Source organism: Armigeres subalbatus, chromosome 3, assembly GCF_024139115.2.
Source record: "Armigeres subalbatus isolate Guangzhou_Male chromosome 3, GZ_Asu_2, whole genome shotgun sequence".
Classification (NCBI taxonomy): domain Eukaryota; kingdom Metazoa; phylum Arthropoda; class Insecta; order Diptera; family Culicidae; genus Armigeres; species Armigeres subalbatus.
This window is the reverse complement of record NC_085141.1, coordinates 121406713-121414051: the sequence shown is the minus strand read 5'-3', so window position 1 is coordinate 121414051 and position 7339 is coordinate 121406713. Positions and strand designations below refer to the sequence as shown.

Sequence of the window (7339 nt, the reverse complement as noted above, 5' to 3'; positions counted from 1 at the left end):
TAAATCCGTATGTTAAACCCAGTTAAACCTAACCTAGCGCACCACGAGTAAAATTAGCTTTAATGTACGGATTGCGAAGATAAATTCAGCACCGCTAGCTCTCCTTTTCGGCTACATATCTACTTGATTGAGTATAAAAACAACCCAAAAATAGTATATCCAAGGGTAGACTCAAAAAGAATATAATATATTTCGAATTATGTAATAATATTTAAACATTATAAATATAATGTTTTTTGTTTATTCATGTTCATTATCCTTTTGTTTATATCCCAAAATTGTTTGAAGTAGTCACACTTGCAATAAATATCATTTCAACACGCAGTGATCATCGTCACCGTTTTCTTAGCATGGCTCAAGCTCATAAATGGTGCAGGTCGTTTTGCCGATCTGCAGATCATCCTACATCGGCTGCAAATTACTATTGTCGGCGTAGCACCAACTTAGAATTCGGAAGTCCGGACTTCCGAACCGAACTTTCTTCCGAAGTTTTATCTGTCAAACTAATGGATGCGTTGTTTAGCGCATCTTCAGGTAGAGACCTGAATAAGAGAAACGCGGATAGCCATGTGCCGCCAATCGAACCGTCAGAAAATAGCAGCCAATCGAGCAGGAGACCTGTCAAGCAGCCAAAATGTTGGCTCAAATACTGAAAATGGCCAAATTCGATTTTATGCCATTTATCAACAAACAAAATTGAATGTATTTTATATTAGTTTGCAATAATATATGCAAGTCATTAATAGATTATGAAATGAAATTCCATTGTTTATTGGATTCAATTGTTATGTAATGTGGACACGTAAAATAGCGGATTGTGAGATTTTATCTACATAAACCATTTCTTCCTTTTCATGTGGTGTTCTTTGATGAAGAAGATTGAATGCAGTGTTGGCAGAGCCATATTTTCTATCCGCGTTTCTCTTATTCAGGCCTCTACTTCAGGGCAATCCAGCGCACTACTTCCGAAGTTGGGAAAGTTGCCAGTATCTGGAGAAAAATCCAACTTCGGTATAAAAAGCGGTATAAATTTATTCCGGATACACAATACATCTCAGGATTACTTTTCACCAGCAGCTGGGGGCTGTCAAAATGCACTTAGTAGGGGCCGTCCACAAAGTACGTCACGCCTATAGGGGGGAGGGGGGTTCTGAGCAGCGTGACGATCCATACAAAAATTTTAGAGGTTTGTTACAAAAAGCGTGACGAAGGGGGGAGGGGGGTTTGAAAATCGCCATTTTTTGCGTGACGTACTTTATGGATCTTTCCGTACTACGAATACCCGAAGGAATAAAATAGACACCATTTCGCTACCCTCCTTAGCCTCTTACCCAGCAACTCCTATCCTTACCTCCCCGTGAAACCTACCGTTGTACGAGCAACCTAAAAAAAATCGGGTTACCCGATTCGGGTAACTAACCTCGCTGGGAACTATATGGTCGTATGCAGACGGAAGGAAGGAGGGTTGAACCTTATCGGAGATGCAACTCTGATCAAGCGTCTGTTCTCCATGTTAGGAGCGACTCAAAACAGCATCTGCTGGCCATGTAAGGGTCGCTTGATCATCGTCTGTGTACTATCGAGGGACCATAAGCGAAATTGTGTGCACTATGCATCGTGTGGACATCGAGTCAGCCCCTTCAGCGCGATGTAAATCAATCAATCAATCAATCAAACACATATGAGATGAACCGGCCAACAGCCGAATATCTCGTTAATAAAGATTATAATAAATAATAATAATCAATCAACCAATAAACCGCCAATACGCATTCAAACAATAAAGCACCAATCAATCAATCAACCATTAAACCAACAATCAACCAATAAACCTCCAATCAATCACTAAATAAACAACAAGCAACCAATTGTCAACCGATTGCTCTCACAATCTCTAAGTATTCCTTTCGGAATCCCAAAAGTATTTCTTTTCAAATTTCAAAAGAATTCCTTTCGGAATTCCAAAAGTCAAATAAGTACTCTCCATTTAATTCCACCAATTATTTTCGATATCTTTGCAGATACGTATTTCGACCACAACTGTGTGGTCGTCTTCTGTGTCTCGTACTTGACTCGACTATATCAAGTCGAGTCAAGTACGAGACACTGAAGACGACCACACAGTTGTGGTCGAAATACGTATCTGCAAGTATAGAAAATTATTGGTGGAATTAAATGGAGAATACTTAATAAATCTTAGACGGTTGAATACATTCCACTAAAAAGCTTAATATATTTTTCGAATCCCAAAGTATTTTTCTCGGAATCCCAAAAGCTCACCCGAAAGTATTTCTTCTTGAATCCCGAAAAGATTCCCTCTGGAATCGGAAAAGCATTTCCTTCTGAAATCCAAAAGGATTTTCTTCATTATCTTTCTTTAGAATTGAAAAAGATTTCTTTCGGAATTTGTATTCACTCGTAGAAATCCTCGAGTTGATCGCGATACAAGAAAATATTTAAACAAAATTTGCGTTGTCTATTGAACCTGCTTTATTGCCTCATTCTTGATTTAATTCGCTGCGTGGCGTGTTCTTCTTACTAAACTAACTTTATTTCCGCTCGGATTGAGACCATACAAGCTTCTTGCAAAAACATTCCAATTACACCCTGAGATGCTGTTCTCCTATGGAGACAAAGTGTATGTAATTCCTCAGCCAGTTCCTGCCACGAGCAACGTATTTGCCCACCATTCAACTTTGATGCAATTCGTATGCACAAATTTCGGGCATGCTTCAAAAAATTACCACCTGCCAGCTGAATTAGATGAAGGCCCGATTTTCGACCAGTGTCTCCAACTTCCTACCCGCACCGGCACCATCCTTGCGAACTTGTCGCGTTATTCTCCGGGACTGGCATGCTTTCAACTTCTGGAAAATGTAGTTCAGTTGGAGGCATAAATAAACAGCAATTAATACCAAAGATTATTATTTACTACCTGACTTTCCTAGTTGCAAGATAGGTGCATGCACGGGGTTGCAATCGGGATGGATTTTCATTGAAAATCAAGGACGGTCTACACGCTATCTGTCGTTTCTTCCTTTGGATAATCTTCTGTTCAATCTTGCCTGAATAACTGGTTTGCTTCGATGTCTCATTGCTTCACTTTCTCTATAGAGTATATATACCGGACTACTGTAGTACTTGTGGCTTCAACATCGTTCACAACTCGCACAAACCGATTTAAATTTCCACGAACACGAACTAAACTTAAGAGCAATAACTATTTATGATGCTCAAAGCATTAAGCGCAAAATTGATTATTAATTTATAATTTTGACTCCCAACGAAACTGATTCAACTCTTCAACTGAGCTGAGTCAAAAATCAGAAGCACCAGAAGTAAACAAAAATGAGTAACTGACAACTGTTGTCAAACTGACGCGATTCGAGCTGAGGGGCTTCTCAACGGTCGAGTGGTTGTAATCATTGTAATATTTCACTCCCCAGGGGTACAAAGTGGTGCCCGGAAAACTGACCACCATTCCGTCTATGTATTGGTCGATGGTGGTGCGCTGTTTTCATTTGGTGATGTGCTATACAGCGCACTACTTCCGAAATTAGGTTTAACGTATGGATTGTAAGAAAAATCCAATTTCAATAGCGGCTATAATTCGATTTTCTACTGAATTTATAATACAGACTTGACGTTTCACTCCACCCGCCCACTGTATGGGTGGCGATGTTTACATTAATTTTAATAAACAGACATAAAGGACTTTATGGCCCACACCTTTGCGTGCGGTCGTATAAGACTACACTGAAAATAATTCCGTGGTAAAAACTACTATTTTGTAGACTACGCTCTGTTTTTAAAACAATCATGAAATTTCAGTAAATTTTACCATGGTTTCAGAGAAATTCACCACTGTTTCCAGGCTACTGTCATGCTATTGTTTATCTCATCGCCAAATCGTAGCCAGGATGTCCCGGGCACAATTTTTTTTTCATACTACTTTTCAATGATGACAGCGGTCTATGTCTATTGATGATGATGACACCGCGCTTGTCACAGGGTCGACTGTTTCAGTTCATGTGACAACATTTCGCATGGACCACAGTTGATTTTTACTGCGCGCATAGTAAAATCAAACGGGTTTGTTATCTGTTGAAAATCGTCGGTGCGTATTCTTAAAATAACCCTCGGAATGGTATTGCCGATTTCACCAATTTGAAGAGTTATGTGTAGATTGTGATTTCCCGAATAAAAATATCATAAAAATATCATTAATTCTATTGTTACAACACCATTGATTACATAAGAGCGACCATTAAATATAATGTAATTTTGACAATAAAATCACATTCGAAGCTATGGTTTTGCACCATTTAATGTATGGTAAATGAGACTTTTACAATTGAAAATAGGGGTTGTTATGTATCTTTACAATAAAAATTTCGAAAAATTTTCATACAAAATTTAGAGCAAAACAATAGACTTTAATGTTCTTCTATGGGATGATTTTTACGACCGTAACAATAAAACATATTGTTTTTCTAATGTTTTTCGTTTTGTTTCTTTATTGTGTTACAATAAAATCCGATTGCATATATTTTTACATTTCATAAGACTAGTTAATACTATATATACTGCCGCTAACCGCAAGTCAAACTAATCTGGATATGCCGTCCATATACAGATAAGTCTGACTTGCAGTTAACAACAATATATATACCATTTAATTTCACTACTTTATTCCTTTGCAGATATGTATTCCAGCATTAGCATAAGGGTCGAAATAAGTATCTGCAGAGTAACAAAGTTGTGGCATTGAATGGAATCGTACTAACTCATCCTAATCCAAGTGAACATATTTCACTTATTAAGCCCAATTGAGCCCAAGCAATCATTTTCTATTTTAAATTAATTATTAAATTTCAATACCTACAACAAATTAAATTTTGTACAAACTTATGTTGAAAATAGAGAAACCTTATAAGGTTTTCAATAATGAGACCTAACCTTTTTTCATGTACAATGATGATTTCTAGTATTAAGATACTTCATTTCAGTGTATTTTTAAAGATTTTATTTTGTTATATGTAATATGAATTAAAATAAAATAAAATAAATTTGAAAATTAAAAAAAAACGTATTAATATCTACCTAATTGGAATTTAATTGAAAATTAATTAAAATAATGCATAAAAACGTCAAGTCAAGCCTTACAGCTGAGTATCGTATAAATATTACAAAGTGGTGGACTTAAATCGAACTGTACGAACTGTGTAGTGAAAACATTCCACTATTGAATTTTAAACGATTTTCTGTACAAAAAAGGGTCGTTTGAAAGTCTGTGCACTAATTTGTAGATTGGATTCCATTCACGCATACAGGTATGCTTCCATTCCTTGAATCATCTTTGTTGAAAACGAGGACGAACATTCAACATCGTCAGTTGCTGTTTGGGAGTAGAAATGTAGTAGAAATGAAATTACTATTTTTCACTTTCAAACGTGACAAAGCAACTTACTTCATTGTCAGCTTCTCACTGGATACTCTGGAAGAACTTGGCAAATACCGATTATTCGGGACAAGAGGGTCCTGCAATATGAGTGTGTGATAAACAATATAATTGAAGTCCAAAATCTTATCTTACCGTAGCAAATATAGTCCGTTCGAATGGGCGGATGTTCCTTGGGGTCTTCAGTTGAATATAGGTACATGATGGAACAGGCCAACGACAGTCCATTGCATAGCGCAACAGCAGAAGTCTAGTTGGCGATTTCGATTCTGTCGCCGTTGGTATTGAAGCGGGGTTTCTAAAAACAAACGTATTGCGGCGCGGCTCCCGTGTTCCGATGGCCCGGCGTGATTTCTGTGGTCCATTCCTGGTGCAAAATTCCCAGAAGGAACGATACTGTTTTTGCCTGAAAATGTAATGCATCAAAATCTTTACGAGTGTTATTGGACAAAAATAAAAACACCATAAATCCACTCACCATCATGAAAATAGTTTCATATGACCGCTGCTCCACTGCTTGGCCACAACCAAGTTCTCCCAAAACACTTCCCGCTTCCAAAACTTGCTTGTGTGATTCATAAACAAAGTGAACTGTCAGCGCCAGCGCACACTCTCAATAGAAACAACACAAAATTCAAATAAAAAAAATACAAAATTGTTTAGTCAATTATTAAATAATTTCAATTAAATATAAAATTTGTAATGAACATATTGATGTTCCATGAATATTTAAAATAAAGGAAAAAATGAACAATAAGATCAATTGAAAGTCTATTGTTTTCATTAGTTGTTTTATCATACAAAATATTCTAAAAAAAGTATTATTTTTGTTATTAAACATTATTTTATCAATAATAAAAGAGAAAAATATTAAACAGTGATAAATAACCAGAGAAAAATGCTGCACAGTACAGAACAATATAAACATAATAGATTGTACTAGAAACATTGAAATTTATTGTTATTAAAATGTATGTACAATAAAAGAATTTTCCTTTCGTCAAAATATTCCAATAAATGTACAATAGATAGTATTGTTTACCATATAATTCATAATATTTCAATGGGAAATACAAAACAAGTTACTGTAAATTTTTATCCGGGTTGCCCGCTTCTTTTTCTCACACCCGCTCTCATTTCGGGTTGATCGATTTTTGTTACTGAAATTTACCCAATTATAACCCATTACATGTTAGTCACAAGCGTGTACACTAAATCGATTCCCGCTATGATTTGACGTCTATTTGTTTTCAGATTGGGCACTCTCAAATATTATACACGGAAAATCAAACTTTTTTGAGTGTATTGAGTGTGAGAAAAAAAATCTCGCAGAACTCTTATAAAGTGCAAAAAGCGCAATATTGCGAGAAGATTGAAAAATTCGAACCGGGGTCCGACGGTCGACTGTCGGAAAGCTGTTCCGCAAACGTCAAATCACTTGTTGCACGGTAAAAATGTTTGGTTTATTTTTTCGGTGTGAATGTTGATTTATTAAAATCAATGAGAATATGCAACTTTAAACGAGTGTTACATACCGCTATATTTTTTAAACAAGTTTGATGGTACTTTAGGGTTCATTCACAAATTACATAACGCAAAATTTGGCCATTTTCAACCCCCACCCACCCCCTCGTAACGTTTTTTGTATGAAAGGGTTTTGAAAATTGTATGGGCCGTAACGCTCTGGCAGGTACCCTCCCACCCCCTAAAGCGTTATGTAATTTGTGAACGGGCCCTTAAAGGTATTTTGTCATATATTTATGTGATTTTGAAACATTTTAGATTTCTCGAATCTTCTTGACATCAAGAAATATCAACACTTTTCGTACAGTGCATGCTATTTTGAAGTTTCCGACACTCAGTCTGCTTCTTCTTCTT

At 36.4% G+C, this 7339-nt stretch overlaps 1 long non-coding RNA gene across 1 annotated transcript; it reads right to left on the bottom strand.

Moving 5' to 3' along the window:
- Window positions 1–4690: 4690 nt before the first annotated feature.
- LOC134223199 (uncharacterized) lies at window positions 4691–6040 on the bottom strand. Its single transcript, XR_009982478.1, has 4 exons — window positions 5940–6040; window positions 5597–5867; window positions 5471–5541; window positions 4691–5398 (listed from the first exon to the last, which is right to left on the bottom strand). It is a non-coding gene; the product is annotated as an uncharacterized LOC134223199 (long non-coding RNA).
- Window positions 6041–7339: the final 1299 nt, after the last annotated feature.